This window comes from Tamandua tetradactyla, chromosome 2 (genome assembly GCF_023851605.1).
Source record: "Tamandua tetradactyla isolate mTamTet1 chromosome 2, mTamTet1.pri, whole genome shotgun sequence".
In the NCBI taxonomy this organism is placed as follows: domain Eukaryota; kingdom Metazoa; phylum Chordata; class Mammalia; order Pilosa; family Myrmecophagidae; genus Tamandua; species Tamandua tetradactyla.
In genome coordinates this window covers 212,927,255-212,946,884 of record NC_135328.1, presented here as the reverse complement: position 1 = coordinate 212,946,884, position 19,630 = coordinate 212,927,255, and the positions used below count along the sequence as shown (strand labels likewise).

At 37.7% G+C, this 19,630-nt stretch overlaps 1 protein-coding gene and 1 long non-coding RNA gene across 8 annotated transcripts in view; one reads left to right on the top strand and one right to left on the bottom strand.

Moving 5' to 3' along the window:
* The window catches only part of VPS13D (vacuolar protein sorting 13 homolog D), a 354,551-nt gene that overhangs the window by 263,589 nt on the left and 71,332 nt on the right, over positions 1-19,630 (top strand). The gene's annotated exons all lie outside the window — the stretch shown is intronic.
* LOC143674903 (uncharacterized) lies at positions 1,641-16,362 on the bottom strand. Its single transcript, XR_013171272.1, has 3 exons — positions 16,265-16,362; positions 15,240-15,475; positions 1,641-1,789 (listed from the first exon to the last, which is right to left on the bottom strand). It is a non-coding gene; the product is annotated as an uncharacterized LOC143674903 (long non-coding RNA).

The window sequence follows — 19,630 nt, the reverse complement described above, 5'->3', positions numbered from 1 at the left end:
TCAAATTATCTGGCCCTATTTGACAGGTCTATTAAACTTTTTCACCATTTTCTTTAGACAGAGCTAAACTAGACATGAATTAAGGTTTGAAGGGATGAGTACATTTTATGTAGGAATGTGTTTGGTGGTCTTTCCATTCACAACCCTTACCTCCCCCATCTACTCCAATAAGTAGAATTTTCTCTACAAATCCTTCCTTTCCTGTTTCCACTCAAGGCAGTTAATATTGCCAAGGAATCAGGTTTGTTTGTTTGTCTTTATATCAGGGAAGCCCAAGTTTTGAATCAAACTGAAATTTTGAAATATAAAAAAAGAACTAATATTTGATCATTTCCTACAGGCCAGGTGCAATGCTAGGTGCTTTATACCATTTTGACTATTTCATTTCCCTTTCTTGCAGTTGCTCAAAAATGTTGGGGTCAGTCCTTGCCTCCTTTCTCTCATATTGCATATCCAGTTCATCTGCAAGTCCTGTCTACCTTACCATCAGAAGATAGCCACAGTATGAACACTGCTTCCCTCCCTCCACTGCTCCTATGCTAGTGCGAGTCATCAGCTGTTGCCTTCTAACTGCCTTCCACCCTTGTTCCTCCCCCTTCTTAAACCTATTCTCAAGACATCAACTAGAGTGATCCTGTCGAAACCTAACTCAGATTGTGTCATTCCTTGCTCACATCCCACCAGTGGCTTTCCATCTCTCTCCAGGTAGAAATTCAAATTCATACAGTGGCCAAGGTGCCACCTGGACTGCCTTTCTCAATATGTTTCTGACCGCAGTTCTTGCCATTCCCCACCTCACTCATTCAGCTCCTGTTGCACTGTCCTTCACACTGTTTCTCAACAGTCTGCCTCAAAAATTCTGCCTCGGGGTCTTTGCACTAGCATTTCTCTCTTCCTAGAATGTTCTTTAGCTGCGTGGCTTTCACGTACATTTTCTTTATCCGAATGTCACTTCTTCAGTGAGGCTCTCCCTAGTGCCACCTCTGCCATCTAAAGTTGCAGCCCCCCCCCACCAACAGCACTTCTTATCCTTGTTCTCTGCCTTATTCTTTTACTTAATATTTATTAGTTCTTTCATTTTACTTAGTTATATTACTTATTGTCTCTGTACTTAGAATGTCACCTCCATGAGGACCAAAAGTTTTGTCTGTTCTTTCACTGCTGCATCCCCAGTTCTTAGAACAGTGTCTGGCAAATAGTTGGTGCAAAGTAAATTTTTGCACCACTATTTTTGCACTGAGTTTCCAAAAAGTTGCCCAAGATCCCGCAGCTAATAGTGAAGCCAGAATATGAACCGAAATATGTTACTCCAAAGCTTCTGTAGATGTCTCAACCTCATTTGTGCCTGGTAAATAGAGACTGTATGAGTTTGTGTGCACATATAGTAGTATGAAAGCATTAAATGCCATAGAGAGAATATCTGGCTAGGATCTCTTAGACAACTTTATGTCATCTGGCATTTAATATATAGAAAAGGAAATAGTTATCAGCAAAGTCCTAAACCAGATACCCATCAACATAAGAAAACTTATTAGCAAACATAGCTAAAGAGATTGCATTGTGGGGGGGGGGGGGGGGAGCACACTGTTGGAAATTTACCGAATTTCAAATCAGATTATTGAACAGTATTTTTGGTAATTTATTCCCAAAGCAACTTTGGATTCATTTGGGGACTCTCTAGGAAGGAGAACATGTGTCCATTCTAGCCTCAGAACAAAGCTGTTGTCACTTCCGGAGCTGGTGCTATTATGTATCCATCCCAACCAAGTGCCAGGCCCTCTCTGTAGCCCTGGAGGATGCAATGATAAAGAAGACATTCATGACACTAAGCATGTTTTCAACAAACTTCATGCCCACTTTGAACTTAAATGCGACTGCCAGTAAATCTCTAGAGTGGAATTGGTGGTGGTGTTTGAGTATCTTGAAAAAGGAATAGTCTCCCAATTTTATTTCCTCATTCTGAAGTTCATTTTAAGTCCATTTTCTACTCTTCTTTTGCTGACTCAAGAAGTTGTGGCACATATCTGAAGATTAACAAACATCCCAAGGCAATGAATTCCTGTCTTATTGTCTCTCTAATCCTTTGATAAGCTTAACAGCGTTTCTTTAGGATCAATAACCTCTAACAAAATTCCCTTCTTGCCTGTGTGCTAAATCACAGGCACCCTATAAAAAGAAATGATAGCTATGCTATCCAACACAGGGAATTCTTTCTGTTTTGCTTCCTACCTTCCACTTTTGAGGTTGGTTTTGGTTTTCTTCCCTAGATCCTGCCACATGGATGCTCCCTTTAAATAAGCGCTGTATCTGCTACCCAAGAGAAGTGGTACCTGGGCTCCTGTTTTCTAGGAGAGGTGCTCAGTCATCAATTATCAACTCTCACTAAATATGTTCCCTAAGTTTCCAGTTATTTCCAGGCTGTAGGTATTGAGGGACACCATTTTGTGTCTGATCCCTGTCTTGTATTATTTACTGCGGCGGTCCTATCAGTGATTAGAAAAGGAGTGGGTGGTGGCGGTAAGTGTAGAACAGTCTTTTAAAAGATAGGGCTGCAGCTGGAAGAAAATTGATGGAGCAATAGCTTGAATTGAAGGGAAAGCTAAAGGAAGACTTTTTAAGATTGGGCAATTTTAATTATATTTGTAAGTCAGAGAGGAAGGGGCCAGAAAAACTGAAGATATAAGAGAAATGAAAAGCTGTTTGATGAAGCAATATCCAAGACAGAGTATTTTAGGAGCAGAGAGAAGGAAAGGTCTAGATTTAGGCAATAGGCAGGCCATTTATTCAATTTAGGTGAAGGGAAAGAAGGAAAAACTTACTTTTCAGAAACAGAAAAACCAATAACCAAATTTGTCTGGAAGGGCAGGGCGCCATGAATAGCTAAAAATATCCTGAGAAAGAAAAATGAAGTCGGAGGTCTCATACTACCTGACTTTAAGGCGTATTACGAAACTACAGTAGTCAAAACAGCATAGTACTGGCATAAAGATAGATATACTGACCAATGGAATCGAGAGTGCTCAGATATAGACCCTCTCATCTATGGACAATTAATCTTCGATAAAGCAGTCAAGCCAACTCACCTGGGACATACAGTCTCTTCAATAAATGGTGCTTAGAGAACTGCATATCCATATGCAAAAGAATGAAAGAGGATCCATATCTCATACCCTATGCAAAAATTAACTCAAAATGGATCAAAGGCCTAAACATTAGATGTAACAACATAAAACTTTTAGAAGAAAATGTAGGGAAATATCTTATAAATCTTGTAATAGGAGGCGGGTTCCTTCAAAGCAGAAGCATTGAAGAAAGAAATAGATAAATGGAAACTCCTCAAAATTAAACACTTTCATGCATCAGAGAACTTCGTCAAGAAAGTAAAAAGACAGCCCACACAATGGGAGATAATATTTGGAAACGATATATCAGGTAAGGGTCTAGTATCCAGAATATATGGAGACTGTTCAACTCAACAACAAAAAGACAAACAACCCAACTACAAAATGGGCAAAAGACATGAACAGACACTTCTCAGAAGAGGAAATACAAATGACTGAAAGGCGTATGAAAAGATGCTCAACTTCCCTGGCTATTAGGGAAATGCAAATCAAAACCACAATGAGATATCATCTCACACCCACCAGAATGGCCATTATCAAGAAACAGAAATGACAAGTGCTGGAGAGGATGTGGAGAAAGAGGCACACTTATCCACTGTTGGTCAGAATGTAAAATAGTACAATCGCTGTGGAAAGCAGTTTGTTGGTTCCTCAGGAAGCTAAGTATAGAATTGCTGTATGATCCGGCAATACCATTGCTAGGTACCTACTCAAAGGACATGAGGGCAAGGACACAAATGGACATTTGCACACCCATGTTTATAGTGACATCATTTACAATTGCCAAGAGATGGAAATAGTCCTAATGTCCATCAACAGACAAGTGGCTAAATAAGCTGTGGTATGTACATAGGATGGACTATTACACAGCTGTAGGATAGAATAAAGTCATGAAGCATATGACAACATGTGTGGACTTTGAGGACATTATGCTGAGTGAGATTAGCCAGAAACAGAAGGACAAATACTGTATAGTCTCACTGATATGAATTAACATTAATGAATGAACTTGGAGAATATCAGTTAAGAACAGAGACCATCAGGAGATAGAAATATGGTAGATATTGGGTAATTAGAGCCGAAGGGATACAGATTGTGCAATAGGACTGATTGTAAAAATTCAGAAATGGATAGCACAGTACTTCTTAATTGTAGCACCATAATGTAAGTATGCTGAATGAAGCTGAATGTGAGAAGGATAGAAGAAAGAGGACTGGGGGCACATAGGAAAACAGAAGGAAAGATAGACGATGGTAGAGTCTAGAAATGCCTAGAGTGTACAATGATAATGACTAAATGTACAAATTAAAATATGTTTTTGCATGAGGAAGAACAAAGGAATGTCAGTATTTCAGGGTGTTGAAAATAGATGGCCATTCATATTTTAAAGCTTCAACTTCTGTGTGAGACTAAAGCAAAAATGTTTATTTGGTACAAAATTTATATTTTGACTAGTGCATTTCCTAATATAATGTATTAGGACAGGTTAATTGAACACCGTAAGTACACGGAACCTTGAATAGAAGCGTAAGATTTTGTAGGTTTGTCCAGAGTGATGTCCCCATAAATCCCAGAGTAATTTGAACAGTGAATAAAGAAGTATTTGCAAAGTCCCCTTGGGGGAATGTTGAGAAAGGGGGAAATTTCAACTTCCCCATTTGGAGAATTCCTAATACTTTCACAAGCAGTGGGGACAACCAAAGCAATAGGCTGAGCCCTCAATCTTGGGGATTGTTCATATGAAACTTATCCCTTCAAAGGATAGGCTAAGCCTACTTAAAATTAGGCCTGAGTCACCCCCAGAGAATTCCTTCTGTTGCTCAGATGTGGCCTATCTCTCAGCCAACACAACAGGCAAACTCACTGCCCTCCCCCTGTCTTCATGGGACATGACTCCCAGGGCTGTAAACCTTACTGGCAGCGTGGGACAGAAATCCTAGAATGAGCTGGGACTCAGATCAAGGAATTGAGAAAACCTGCTCTACCAAAAGGGGGAAGAGAGAAATGAGACAAAATAAAGTGTCAGTGGTTGAGAGATTTCAAACCGAGTTGAGAGGTTATCCTGGAGGTTATTCTTAGGCATTATATAGATAGCACCTTTTTAGTTTAAGGTGTATTAGAGAGGCTAGAGGGAAGTGCCTAAAACTGAAGAGCCGTGTTCCAGTAGTCATGTTTCTTGAAGATGATTATATAATGATATAGTTTTCACAGTGTGACTGTATGATTGTGAAAACTTTGTGTCTGATGCTCCTTTTATCTATGGTATGGACAGATGAGTAAAACATGGATTAAAAATAAGTAATAGGGAAACAAATGTTAAAATAAGTTTAGTAGATTAGAATACTACTATTCAATGAAAGGGAGTTGTAAGGGGTATAGAAAAAAAAATAGGGGAAACAAAGGCTAAGATATAATGGGTGGGTGGAAATACCAGCAGTCAATGAGAGGGACGAGTAAGGGGTATGGTATATACGAGTTTTTTCTTTTTTCTTATTTCTTTTTCTGGAGTGATGCAAATGTTCTATGAAATAATCATGGTGATGAATATACAAGTATGTGACGATATTGTGAGTCATTGATTATATACCAAGAATGGAATACTCATATGTTAAGAATGTTCATGTTTGTATGTTGTTATATTTAAACAAGAAATAAATTGAACTTATAGTAAAAAAAGAAAGGAAAGAAAAAACAAAGATTGGGAGAGGCAAACAATCAGAGCTGATTGAAAAGCAAATCTTTACTGAGTTCTAACCACATTCCAGTCTCCAAGTTGGGTAGGGATGCTGTGTGGTTTGAGGCTGTTATGTACCCCAGAAAAGATCATGTTCTTTTAATCCATTCCTGTAGGTGCGACCTTTTGTAGGTAGAATCTTTCCTTAGGTTATTTTAATTGAGGTGTGACCCACCCCATTCAAGGTGGGTCTTAACTGGAGTCCTTTTTGAGAGGATAAAAGATGTGAACACATGGAGAAGCTAAGAGATGAAATCAAGAGAAGCTCACAGAAAAAGGCCCAGACCCAGAAAAGCTGAGAGGAATCCACTGGAACCAGAAGCTATGAAAGCAACAAAACATGGGGGTAATGAACCAGCAGATGCAAGCCCTATGCCCTCCCCATGTGACAGAGGTCCTGGATGCCAGCAGCCCATCTTCAGAATCCAGGTTATCATTCCTATTGATGCCTTGAGTTGTACATTTTCATAACTTTACAACTGTAAATTTGTAAGTTAATAAATCCTCATTGTAAAAGCCAACCCATTTCTTGTATACTGCATTCTGTCAGCTTTAGCAAACCAAAACAGGTGTCAAGATGGCCAAAGCTTCAGTGGCTTCCTGTCATTAGAACCTGGACTCTGTCTGAGCTTTTCAGTACTGCACACGGTAACTCTCTAGCCTTCTAAGGAAAATAGATAAAAGCAAATAATTTATACTACTGCTGGAGACCCATAGTAATAAAACCACGTGCAAAAAGTAGAACAGAAGAAGAAATAGGTAACTCTGTGGGCTTGTATGCCAGGAGGGGCCATGGTAATCTCTGCAGAGGCATCCACAAGGGCCTCACTGAAGTTGAAAAAAATTGTAGATTGGTAGCAGTCCATAAATTTGCAGCAGATGGAAAAACTTGTAGCTAATCATGGCTGTATCGCTCTGATTAGCTTTCTATCCACTTTCCTGCTAGATCTTTCCCTCTTGAAGAACAAAGGCCTTTCTTAAATACAAGCTAATGTCTTTCATCTATTGTTCTTTATTCAAGTGAGTAACGGTCCTTTGCAAGATATTATTGGTTATCTAGAGAATAAAGTAAGTGGAAGGGATTAATTGAGATTCATGACTTGGGTGCTTTCTGAGTTTAATTTAATAGGTTGTATCCTTAAATTTTGTAGAGTCTTAACTCTAAACCAGTATTATCCAATAGAAGAAATGATAATGTGAGACTCACAAGTAATTTAAAATTTCCTGGTAGTCGCATTAAAAACCAAAAAGAAAATGGGAGTTAATTTTAATAGTACTTTGTTTTACCCAAAATGACCTTGTTTCAATATGTAATCAATATTTTTTTAATTATTGAGATGTTTTGCCCTCTTTTTTCCTTAAGTCTTTGAAATCCAGTGTATATTTATACTTACAACATTACTGAATACATTCTAGCACATTTTAAGTGCTCAGTAGCCACCATCGGACTACAAAGCTCTAAACTCAGGTGAAAGAAAAGTTGTATGATGCAAACTTGTGTCAATTGTATGTTTGAACAGAAAAGTTTCAAGTCTTTATGGTTAATTTACTTATTTGAATACATAAGCTATTTCTCTACTACTTTTTAGTCAGTTTATTTGCTGAGGGATTTGTTTCTAGGTCTCCCTGTTAATGGAGGAAAGAAGGCACTGAGTAGAGGTAGACTCTTAAACAGTTTGCTTTTGTCTCCATCATTGCAGTGAAAGGTTTTTACAAGATTCCCCAAGACTGTAATCAATAGTTAATGTTTTTTTCTCTTTTCCTTTGGTTGTTTCCTTTTTTTTTTTCCTTTTCTCCTACCTTCCTGGCAAAATTTAGAAAACCTTTGGTTTATGATGTTTTTGTTTGTGGTACTATTTCCAATATAGGCAACATTTTTATGAAGTTAATTTTTATTTAAAAAATTGAGTACTCGTAATCCAGTAGCCTTGGTTCTTGAAGATGAATGAATAGCTGTAGAGCTTTTAAGCTGTTTCTGTGTGATTGTGAAAACCTTGTGACTGACACTCGGTTTACCCAATGTGTGGACCAATGAGTAAGAAAATAAACAAAAAACAATAGAAGGAATGGGGACCATGGGATGTTTTGGATGTTTCTTTTCACTTTTATTTTTATTTATTTTTAAATATTTTTTAGCAAAATGAAAATATTCAAAAATAGATTGTGATGATGAATGCACAGCTGTATGATGATACTCTGAACCACTGATTGTACACTTTGGATGATTTTATGGTATGTGAATATAATATATCTCAAAAAGAAAAAATATTGAGTTCTGCCTTTGTTAACATGCTTAGAAAGCAGGCTCCGCAATTTTGAAATTGTGGTATATTTCCTCACTAGAGTTATATAGTGCATGTACAGTTTAAAGAACGTCAAATGAACACCTGCCACTTAGCCTAAACAAGAGGGTAGAAAAGTACCTTTAAAACCTCCTGAGTGTCTTTCCCTGATTAAGTCCTCTTCTTTCATCTCATACGCTGAGATAATCACTCTCCTGAATTATGTGTTAATCATGAGTTTGGTTTTTGTTGTTGTTGTTATTGTTTGGTGGGGGCAGGGGCTGTGTGGTTACATGGGCTGGGAATCAAATCTGGGTCTCCGCATGGTAGGCACTATTCTATCACTGAAGCACTGGTGCAATTTTTTTACTTTCTATATATAGTTTTACCATTATTTGTAACTTATACTTTATTTTGAACTCATATACATGATCATATTGAATATTTCCTTTTGTGGCCTGATTTTGTTTTTTAAAACATTCTTTATTGTGAAATATATATGTTTGTTTCCCACTAGATATTTCATTTTTGAAATTCATCTCTGCATATATGTGTATCTGTGGTTCATTCATTTTCACTGCTGTGCAGTATTCCATTGTATCAATGCATCACAGCCAGTTTTACTGTTAGACATTTCAAACTATTCCAGTTTTTTGCTATTGTGAGCACTGTTGCTATAAATATTCTTGTTCATATTTCCTGGAACATCTATACAACCATCTCCTTTGTAAACTGAGGAGGAACAGAGGTTCTTGGTCATAGAGTATCTTAGTTTCCTAGGGCTCCTGTAGCAAAGTATCACAAACAATAGCTTAAAACAACAGAAACTGTTTCACAGTTCTAGAGAAGCCTGTAATCTGTAGGGGAGAATCCTTGCCTCTTCCTAGCCTCTGGTGGTTTATACTTTTCTCAGTGTATATAATATGTCTGTCCATTTATGTAGTTCTTCCTTATTATCTCTTTATAAAGTTTTATACTTTTCTACATAAAGGCCTTAAACATCATTTGTTAAAATCGTTCCAGGTACCTTCTTTTTTAGTTATTATCCATGGTATGTGTGATGGTTATGTGTCACCTTGGCCAGGGTGTAGTCCAGTTGACCAAGCAACTTAGTCCATGTTCTAGTTTGCTAGCTGCTGGGATGCAATATACCAGAAACGGAATGGCTTTTAAAAAGGGGAATTTAATAAGTTGATAGTTTACAGTTCTAAGCTGAGAAAATATCCCAATTAAAACAAATATATAGAAATGTCCAATCTAAGGCATCCAAGGAAAGATACCTTGGTTCAAGAAGGCTGATGAAGTTCAGGGTTTCTCTCTCAAGTGGAAGGGCACATGGCGAACACAGTCAGGGCTTCTCTCTCATCTAGAAGGGCACATGGTGAACACGGCATCATCTGCTAGCTTCTTCTCCTGGCTTCCTGTTTCATGAAGCTGCCCGGAAGGCATTTTCCTTCTTCTTCTCCAAAGGTTGCTGGCTGGTGGACTCTGCTTCTCATGGCTATGTCGTTCTGTTCTGCTGTCTATGAATCTCTCTCTCCTAAATGTTTCCTCTTTTATAGGACTTCAGAAACTAATCAAGACCCACCTGAATGGGTGGAGACATGTCATTGTCACCTAATCCAGTTTTAACAACCACTCTCGATTACATCGCATCTCCAGGGAGATGATCTAATTACAATTTCAAACATACAATGCTGAATAGAGATTAGAAGAAACGGCTGCCTTTACAAAATGGGATTAGGATTAAAACATGGTTTTTCTAGCGTACGTACATCATTTCAAACCAGCACAGTCCAGTTGTTTGGTCAGGCAAGGACTTGTTTGATTATTACTGTGAGGATATTTTGTAGACTTAAATCATTAGTAAATTAATTGCATCTATGACTGATTAGATCTATAATCAACTGAGATTTCCTTCAACAATTGGGAAAAGAAGCATCCAAGCACTTGAAGGTATAAAGTGATGATTTCAGCAGTTAGAAAGAATTTCTATTTCTACTTCAGTCAGCCGCCTTCTCCAGAGGAATCCATCAAAAACCTTTATTGGAGTTCCCAGCTTTCTGTCTGCCCCCGGGATTTGGACTTGCCCATCCCCAGTCACATGAGACAATTTTTATAAAAATTTCATTCTATTTACAGATATCTCCAGTAAGTTCTGTTTCGCCAGAGAACCCTGACTGATACCATATCTTTTTTATTAACGAGAACATTTTTAGTGTTTCCCTATTGAGTATTATGCTTGCTTTAGTTGTTTAAAGTACTCCTTATCAGATTAAGGAAGTTTAATGTTCCTGAATTGCTAAGAATTTTTATTGAGTAGTTCTTGCTTTTTATTGAAAACTATTTGTACATCTAATAAGAGGATGATATGATTTTCTCCTTTATTGTGTTAACTAACTCACGTATGTTAATAGATTTTCTGGAATAAACTTGGTATTAGTAGATTTTTACATCTATGTGAGAGAGTTTGATCTGTATTTTCCTTCTAATGAGCTTTTCATGGTTGATACCAGGAATTAAGATAGCCTCATAAAATAAGTTAGGAAGTGTTTCTTCTTTTTCTCCTTTCTGGAGGAGTTTGGGTAAGAATGATCTTATTTCTTGTGCTTGGAAGAATTCACTAATGAATCCATCTGAACCTGGAGTTTTTGTTGTAAGAAGATTTTAAAATATGGATTTGATCTTTAATAAATGCAGCACTATTTTCATTTTCTTCTTTTGTTGGTTTTGCTATGTTATATTTTCAAGGAAATTTTCCATTTCATCTAAATTTTCAAATGTATTGACATAAAGTTGTTCATATCAACTTTTAATATCTTTGTAAATGTCTTCAGAATCCATACTGATGTTCCCTTTCTCATTCCTAATATTAATAATTGGTGCCTCCTTCTTTTCTTCTTACTAATTTTGCCAGGAATTACTAATTTTATTTATCTTTATAAAGCCCCAACTTTTGATATTATTGGTGCTCTCAATTATGATTTTTATTTAGTCTATACTCATTTTCATGATTTCCTTCCTTTTTTCTTTTGTTTTTAATGTGCTCTACTTTTTTCCTAGTTGCTTGATAGAGTGTTCAGAACACTTTTTAGTCTTTTCTGTTTTAATATATGCATTAAGGCTTTACATTCTTTTTTAAACATCTCATTAACTATGTCATAAGTTTTGATATATCATTTTATCTTCATTAAGTTAAAATATTTTCTAATTTGCATTGTAATTTTTTACTTTAATGCATGGTTATTTAGAAGTATGTTGCTTAAGCTCCAAGCATTTTAGTATTTTCTAGTTATATTTTTGCTACTAATTTCTAGTATAAAGCCAGTGAGGCCAGAGAAATATACTTTCTGATTTTAGGCCTGTGAAATTTGTTTAGGGTTGCCCAGCATATGATCAGTTTTAATAAATGTTCCATGTACATTTGAAAAGAATGTGTATTCTGCAATTTGGGGATACAAATTTCTATATATGTCATTTGAATCAAATTTGTTATTCTTATCTTCTGTACTCTTGCTGATATTTTTGTCTGCTTGTTCTACTAATTTCAGATTGTCTTTCTCTTTTTACTTTTGTCAGTTGTTGCTTGTATCTCTTTTTCTTGCCTTATTGATTTCACTAGAGCCTCCAGGACACTGTTGAATAGAAATAGTAAAAAAAAGGTACATTCCCATCTTGTTCCTGACCTTAGAGGATTCAGTTTTTCACCATTAAGTGTGATTTTAGCAATAAAAATAGATTTTTCATAGCTGTCCCTTCATCAAGTTTAATCAAATTGATTAATTATGCCATTCAGATCTTCTGTGTCCTTAGTGGTTTTTTGTCTACTTGTTTTGTATTGGAACAGTGCCTCAGTTATTGAGAGAGAAGTATTGAAATCTGACCGTAATTATGAATTTGTCCATTTCTTCTTGCAGTTCTATTGTTTTTGTTCCAAGGAAATTAAAAATAAGGAGACAAAATATTTTCTGTTTGCCCACATGTGTACCATTTCTAGTGCTCTTCATATTTGTACAGGTCCCCGTTTCCATCTGGTATCATTTTTATTCTGCCTAACAAACTTCCTTAAAGTTTTCTTGTACTACATGCAGTTATTTCCCTGGCATTGGATAGTGGTGGTTGTCATGCATGTTCATGCTCATGAGTGCTAATGTAAGTCTCAGTGGGGACTGTCCCTGTGTAGATCTCTGGAGCTCTCATTCTGTGCAGTTGCACCTTCCAGTATCCTTCCCTGTGAGTTATATTGCCTTGGCCTTTCTGGATTTCTGTCTCCATCTCAGCTTGGGAAGGCTGCTGCACTTTACCTGGGTTTTTTCTCTCTGTGCTTCAGCCTAAAAAAAAAATCTCTCCAGAAAGTGAGCTGGGACTATTACGGGGCTCCCCTTTTTGGTTCTTGTCTTACAGAAATCGCTGTCCTGCACAGCCTATTGTCCAAAATCTGAAAACCAATGTTTCCTATATTTCATTTGATTCTCTAGTTGTTTCAGGTAGGAAGGTAAATCCAGTTCCTGTTACTCCATCTTGCTCAGAAGTGGAAGTCTGACTGGTTATTATTATTATTTTTTTATTTGAAAACATTTTTATTATGGAAACATACATATATATAAACATAATAGTGTAATCTTACTGATTATTTATTTGTCCCATCTTTGTTCTGTTTCTTTTTCCTTTTTTCTTGCTTCCTAGATAACACAAGATCTTCATCATACGTTACTTCCATTTACCCTTCCTGTGTTTTGTGCTGTCATTGTTATGTATTTTAGTTTTACCTATACTATTATTAACCCTCACAAGACATTAGCTGTGTGCATATGTTAAATGTCAACATTCATTTAGATTTAGCCACATATTTATCCTCTCTTTTGCCATACATTCTTTTCCTTTGCTTATCCATGCTTCCATTTAGGGTAGTTTCCCTTTTTGTGGGTTTTTTGGCAATGAATTTTCTTAAATTTGTAGTGTTTTTTAAATATCTTTATTTCATGTTATTTTTGAAGGATCATTTTACTTAGTTTAGAATTTTGAATTGTCGTTCCATGTTTCTGTTGAAACTGTTGTCAGTATTATCATTGTTTCTTTGAAAGTAATAATGACTTTTTTCCTTTCACTGCTTTTAAGATGTATTCTTTGTTTTCAGTCTTTAGCAGTTTCTAGTAATAATATGTCTAGATGTGGTTTTTTGCTTTTTTTTTTTAATCTAGATGTGGTTCTGCTTGAGATTTGTAAAACTTCTTGAATTTTTGGCTTGATGTCTTCTGACAGTTTTGGAAAATTCTTGGCCAGTGTCATTTCTGATATTGCTTTTGCCCCTTTAATTTCCTTTTATGACTCCAATTACACATAAGTTGGGCTTTTAACTGTGTCCCACATGTTTTTAACGCTATTTTCATCCCTTGTTTCTTTATGCTTCAGTCTGGATATATTCAGCTGAGTTATTTTCCAGTTCATTATCCTCTCTAGTGCTGTATATACTTTGCTCTTTCACCCATGTATTAAAATCTTAACATTGGTTTTCTGATAAAATTCTCCATCTTTTCATAATTTTTTTGAAAGGATAGTAATCATACTATTTTAAAGTCTGTGTCTAATAACTCCAATTTCTGGATCACTGATGCGTCTGCTCCCCTTGTCTACTCTTGTCTCTTCGTTTCCCAGTCGTTTTGTCCTTATGCACCTGATACTTTTTTTAAACAAGTGTTGGATGTTGTATGAGAAAAATGTTAGAGGCCGTGGCTGGTAGGATTTTTCTCCAAAGAAGATTTGATTTTCTCTTTTTCATTCTCCCTTTGGAAGCCCAGTGCCTTGATTTCCCCCTATGACTGCTTCCCCTGGAAAATCTATTTTCTAAGCTTTCTTTTGAAGTAAGTGGTCGATAACTGATGATAGCTTACAGCAAGAACTTCCCAGAGGTGCTGGTATTTTGGATGGGTCAAAGCCTGATGTTTAAAGGGAAGAAACTTGGAGAAGGTTTCTTTTTTCAGGGGTAGGATGGGGTGGTGGGGAGGTATAGAAGGGGAGATAGAGACTATCTCAATCTCAGCTTGTAAAATTCATAATAGAGACCTTTATGGAAACTTAGTCCCATAAAAATCAGTTCTATTTAGCAGGGAAGTCAGTGAATCTTTTTGATAAACATGAATTTGTTTAACTTTCTTTTAAAAGCACAGAATGGATCAGCTTCCCCCCATCCCTCATTTTCCTATCATTTCAGTAATAGAAGATTTTCCCTTATAAACAACACTAGATATCAGAATATAAAATAGACCCATTAAATCACCTTTGGAAAGGGAAGCTGCTCAGTTAAATGGATTGCATTCTCTTCCTCATTCCAGGACTTGTTTTTCAGTCCTGAAATCTGTTAACCTGGATATGATTAGTTCAACAGGCTTTAAAACACCAGAACTGTAGGAGGTAGATGGGTGTGAATGCTAAATGTTCTCTTGTCACCCTTTGTGGGGTTGAATGATAACCAAGGTAAGAATGCTTTTTGAAAGGCCAGTGAAATCCAAGGGACATCCCAGGCAAAGACCAGAGCTTTCCAAGGAACTGTTGGGAAATAGCTAAACTGCAAGTTTATTTTTACTTTAGTTCATCTGCAAAGTTGAGAAAATTTGAGTCCATTTGAAAAAAAAAAAACCTTTGGGCTTTTCACTTCAGCCTTGAATCAAGCCAGGTCACAGGAGAAATGAGATGGAATTTAAGTATGTAGAAGCTACCTCCCATTCCCATCTTAACCACCACCACCTCCCCCCCAGAAAGATACGTTCAGCTTCCTTTGTTCTCCCAGATACTAAAGACAAATTTCTAGTCTGTGGTCAGTATCTAGCATTCATCATACTCACCGATGAATAACTTCCCTGAACATTACCCAGAAGTGAAATGTTGGCCTCTGTAGATTTTAGCTTTTTCAAAATGCAGGTTCTACTCCACCACCCCCCAAAATTAGTTTCTTATAAGAAACAGTGGCTTAGTTTCCACTATGAATGGTGTAGTACTCTTAGATGGGTGGGAGAGTATTGGGAATAGCAAACAAATGGCAAAAGATGGAGAAGAGAAGAATAATGAAAGTGGAAATAGATGAACTTTCAAGTTTTTTCTTACCTTAAGAGCATGTTTGGTTTTTGCTTATTCTCTCTCCGATGTCTCCTTTTGCTTTTGCCCTCATCTCTGCACCCTCACCCCCATGTTTGTATCTACACACATCAGTTGCTGCTACTTAAAATAATCCTTGCCAGACCAATAGCTCCGTCCTGGAGTTATGTTTGTGTTCTTCATCAGACTTGCTCTGACCGAGCAAATCTTTGGTGCTCCAGCTCCTTCAGTAATCCTGTAAGAAGCTGGAATGGGAAAGCAGACCTGTTCTCTGCAGGTTGGAGCTCTTAATCACTGGTCCCAGTCCCCACCCCAGCTGTGCCTCCATCTTTCCTCCCACCTATAAGTGGTGTACACTAGTAATGTGAGCTGATGTGGTGTAATGTGATCTGTGCAGTGAGCATTTGCTGAGCTTGTTCCTTCTCTGGGGTCTGTTATAGATGGTGAGAGTAATAGCCTTGAGGAAAGGAGGAAGTGACTCCTAGGCTGCATGGCCTGGCATAAGGTCTGTGTGATGGCAGTGGGTTATGGTGTCTGAGTTAGGATATGGATCAAGGAAGGGGATTGGAGCCAGGCCCTCTTTCTTTCTCCAGGGATTTGCATGTCATTTTTCAGGAATCTTATCATTCACGTACTTCTCAGCTGCCTTCTTTTGTCACTTCCCCTGCTTGGAAGTTTGTGTAAGATTTTCACAGGCATTCAAGACGGAATTTTTCCATGGAGACAATAGCAAAAATCATACTTGGGTTCCCTCTTTAGATTGCGTAGTGTCAAATGTAGGTACTTAGCAAACTTTTGTGGGAGATGATTTTGGTCTTTTCCATTTCATCTATAAAATGGAGATAATAATAGAGCCTGCCTTATAGGGTTGTTGTAAGGATTAAACTAATTAAATGTCTTCATAGATTGTCAAGCCCTTAGAACAGTGTCTGGTTCATAGTAAACACTGTTGGCTGATGTTTATAATTCCAAAAATTGCACTATGGTCTTTGGCAGTTGGAAGTTTCCCCCTATTTATTCTCCTACATACTCACTTAAATCTCACTTCGTTTATTTGAAGAAATAGTTGGGGAAGGATCCTTTTCTACAGACCTCATCAAAAAATCTGTTTCAAGCCCCTGAAACAGATAGGACTTTTGCAGTAAGAAGCAGCTCAGTTATATACTGGTGCCTAGCACCTAGGATTGTTCTCTATGAAGTCATCTGTCTCCTTCCCAAGCTTTTGGCATGTGAAGGGTAAGGGGAGAGGGGAAAAGGAGAGAGAGAATTTGAAATACAGAGTGCTTTACAGTAATGGAGTCCTTGTCGCTGTGAGTGAGATAAACGAGCTTCTTTTCTAATATAGAATGTTCTGTCCCATTTCTAAATTTCTGCATTTTGAGAGTTTAGTCTATTTATTTTTGCATTTTGAGAGTTTAGTCTATTTATTTTTTCTTTTTTTTATATATTTAAATATTTTTCTTTTTTTATATTTTTGTACACATTTCTTTTTTTTTTTTTTTTCTTTTTTCTTTTATTTTTTTGCATAGGCAGGCTCTGGGAATCGAACCCAGGTCTCCGGCATGGCAGGTGAGAATTCTGCCAGTGACCCACCGTTTCACCACCCACTTTAGTCTATTTTTAATTGATTTGTTTATGCCCTCCTTTGTTTTAGAATGGGTTAAGGGAATTTCTGTATTTCAGGATTGGGTTGAAGAATCCAACTGGGGAGAAAAGGGCGGGGTAGGGGTGGGGGTGGCACTCATTAGAAGAATAGAACTTGCAAGTAATAGCTGTTTGTGTTTACACACTGCTTTGTGGTTTTTTCCCCCGGTGTTTTTGCAACCAAGGTCTCATTTGATTAACCTAGCAATCCTGTGGATGTTGTCCCTATTTTATAGATGAGGACAACGGTGCCTAGAGAGAGTGTGTGTTCTCATGTTCACCTAGCTGATACTAGTAAAAAAGTTGGAGTCAGAGCTCTGCCTTTCAAAGCCTGTGTGCTTTGCTGAGGCCGAAATACTTTTATCTGCCAAGTCAGGCGTTTTGCTGTGACCACCACAGAAGGATTTCTATCCACCCACCCACCCACCTGGTTCAATACTGACTCATTTGAAAAACCTCATCAGCATGGCAAAATTAGAGCTCTCTCATGGGGTCAGAAGGCTTATTAAGATCCTTGGCTCGCTCATGTACTGTGCATGAGCCCACCTTCATGTTTCCCTTTGTATGCCTCACGGAATATTTTCTCCAGTGGACACGTGGTGTGGGTTAGGGTACAGGCATCCTCATTGTGATCCCTTCTGGGGTGAAGGTGGGGGTGAGTAGGGGGTTGGGGACGGGGAGCCTACAGCGAGTCCTAGCTGGTGAAGAGCTAAAAGGTAGGCAACCAATCATCCACAACTGGGTTTAAGGATTCCTCTTGCCCATCTGTTTCCTTACATTTGGTACAGAAAAAATGTATGGAAAATAAGACTTGACCAGGCAATGACTGTCTATTGTTGAAAATCTGATTTGCTTCTACCTGTGTGTATTCCACATATTTCTGTGCTTTTTAGCCTTATAACAAACTCTATGAACCTTATTTAAAATAAAAAGCAAAATGGTATTATGGAAGTGCTTCAAACCACTTTTGAGTTTCCAGATTAATCTGAAACAACATCTGAGTTCACCACTGGGTCACCTTTGCAGAATAGCAAGAGACTCGCCAATTCATCAGGCGTGCTTCTTGGTCCAATTAAGACACCAGGGCAGTCTTGGGGCTGGCTTTGTTACAAATGTTTAGACCTTGTGTGCTAAGATAATTCTAGGTGGCTTGGGATAACTTTGTTTCTAAACTGAAAAAGGGTGTCTGTTGCCTGATAAGTGTTTATCTGTGAAATAGCAACTTGGTGTGTCTTAGGGTAGGAGGTCTTTTAGATCTCAAACTAAAAAATAACAAGGTCATTGACTTAGGCATCCTACTGGAGTACAGTATGAGTCCCAGCTTTAAAATACCTTTATAATTCTTATTCAGGGTCCTCTTTTTGGATTCTTTCCTCTTTCTGTCATTGCCTTAAGGGCTATACATAATCCATAACCAAGTATAAAAACAGACAAACCTGCTCCATTTCCAGTAGAGAGAGATCTTGCATTCAAGCATGCTTCTTTCTTGTCAGCCCTAAACTCATTCCATGCCTTTTTTTTTAATGCCCCTCTCCAGCATTCCACTCTCCGTGACCACTTGCTGAGTGAGGACCAGCTAGCTGCTTGGTTTGCCCTTGAAGGGTTCTCACTGCTTTTTGGACAGCATTTTCCTTGAACTCTTCTCTGTTCACAGGTATCACAAGAGGGTTCTACAACATCAAGGCACAACTCATACTTTGAGAATAATTTTTAACTATGAATATTTTTAACAGTAACAATCAATAAAACAGTGAAGACTAGTTTTGAAATGCCTTATGTATACATGACTCGAGAGTGGTTTTTGTCCCTGTATACCAGCAGGGTTGGAAATTATTCTAAAGTTTAAGCTCCTATCTAATCCTAAGAAACTTGTAAAACTGGATGGCCTACTGCGTGCCAGGCACTAACCAGGCATTTTGAAATCATTAGCTTCTTAACCCTTCAAAGCTGCAAGTGCTCTTTATAGTAGACGGTGTCTGGTTTTTGCAGATAGCTGAACCCTGCTTCAGAAAAGTTAAGCAGCTTTCACCAGAATGTGTATTGTAAGTGACAGAGTAAGGATTTAAATCTTGTTCTTTCTGACCCCTTCCCCCTAGCCTGTTTGACTACATTAATTGTGGCTGCTCCCCACAAAGGTCACTTCAGCCTTATAGGAACAAGGTATAGTCAGGTTTTCTGAATTTACATGCTCAAGAAGAGTTTATTGCAGGTGGTGCTGATCAGAATTTGAGGTCTGCGGGTAGCTAAGAGTTGCAGCTCCATTGCATTATCCTTGGAAGAACATTCAATTTCTCACACCCTACAGAGACCTGTCACTTCTTTCTCTTTTCCTGTTATACATGGTTACCATCTGCCCCAGTGACAAGGAAGATGCTGTTAGCAGCAAGTACTCAGCAGAATAAGGATATTAAAGAGGAAGCTTCCATTAAATGAATAACTGAAAGAAGAACCCAAGAGAAGAAGGAGAAATTCAAGCCCAGGCTCCTGTTACACTGGCCAAATACCTTTGACATCCCTTGCTCGCTGAATATCAAAATAGAGTCAGGAAACTGATAGGACAGAACAGAAGGACACTGTGAATTTTTTTCATTGCACTGTTCCAGCTTCCACTTGAGCTTTGGTTTTATAAACTCAGCTGTTTGAGCCAAGCCTCAAACCCAGGCTAATTTGCAGTGTCTCCATTTGTATAGACAATGGGATTATTTTTGGAAAGTGGAATGTTGACATACAGTGTGTGCTAGCTAGGCACTAGAACT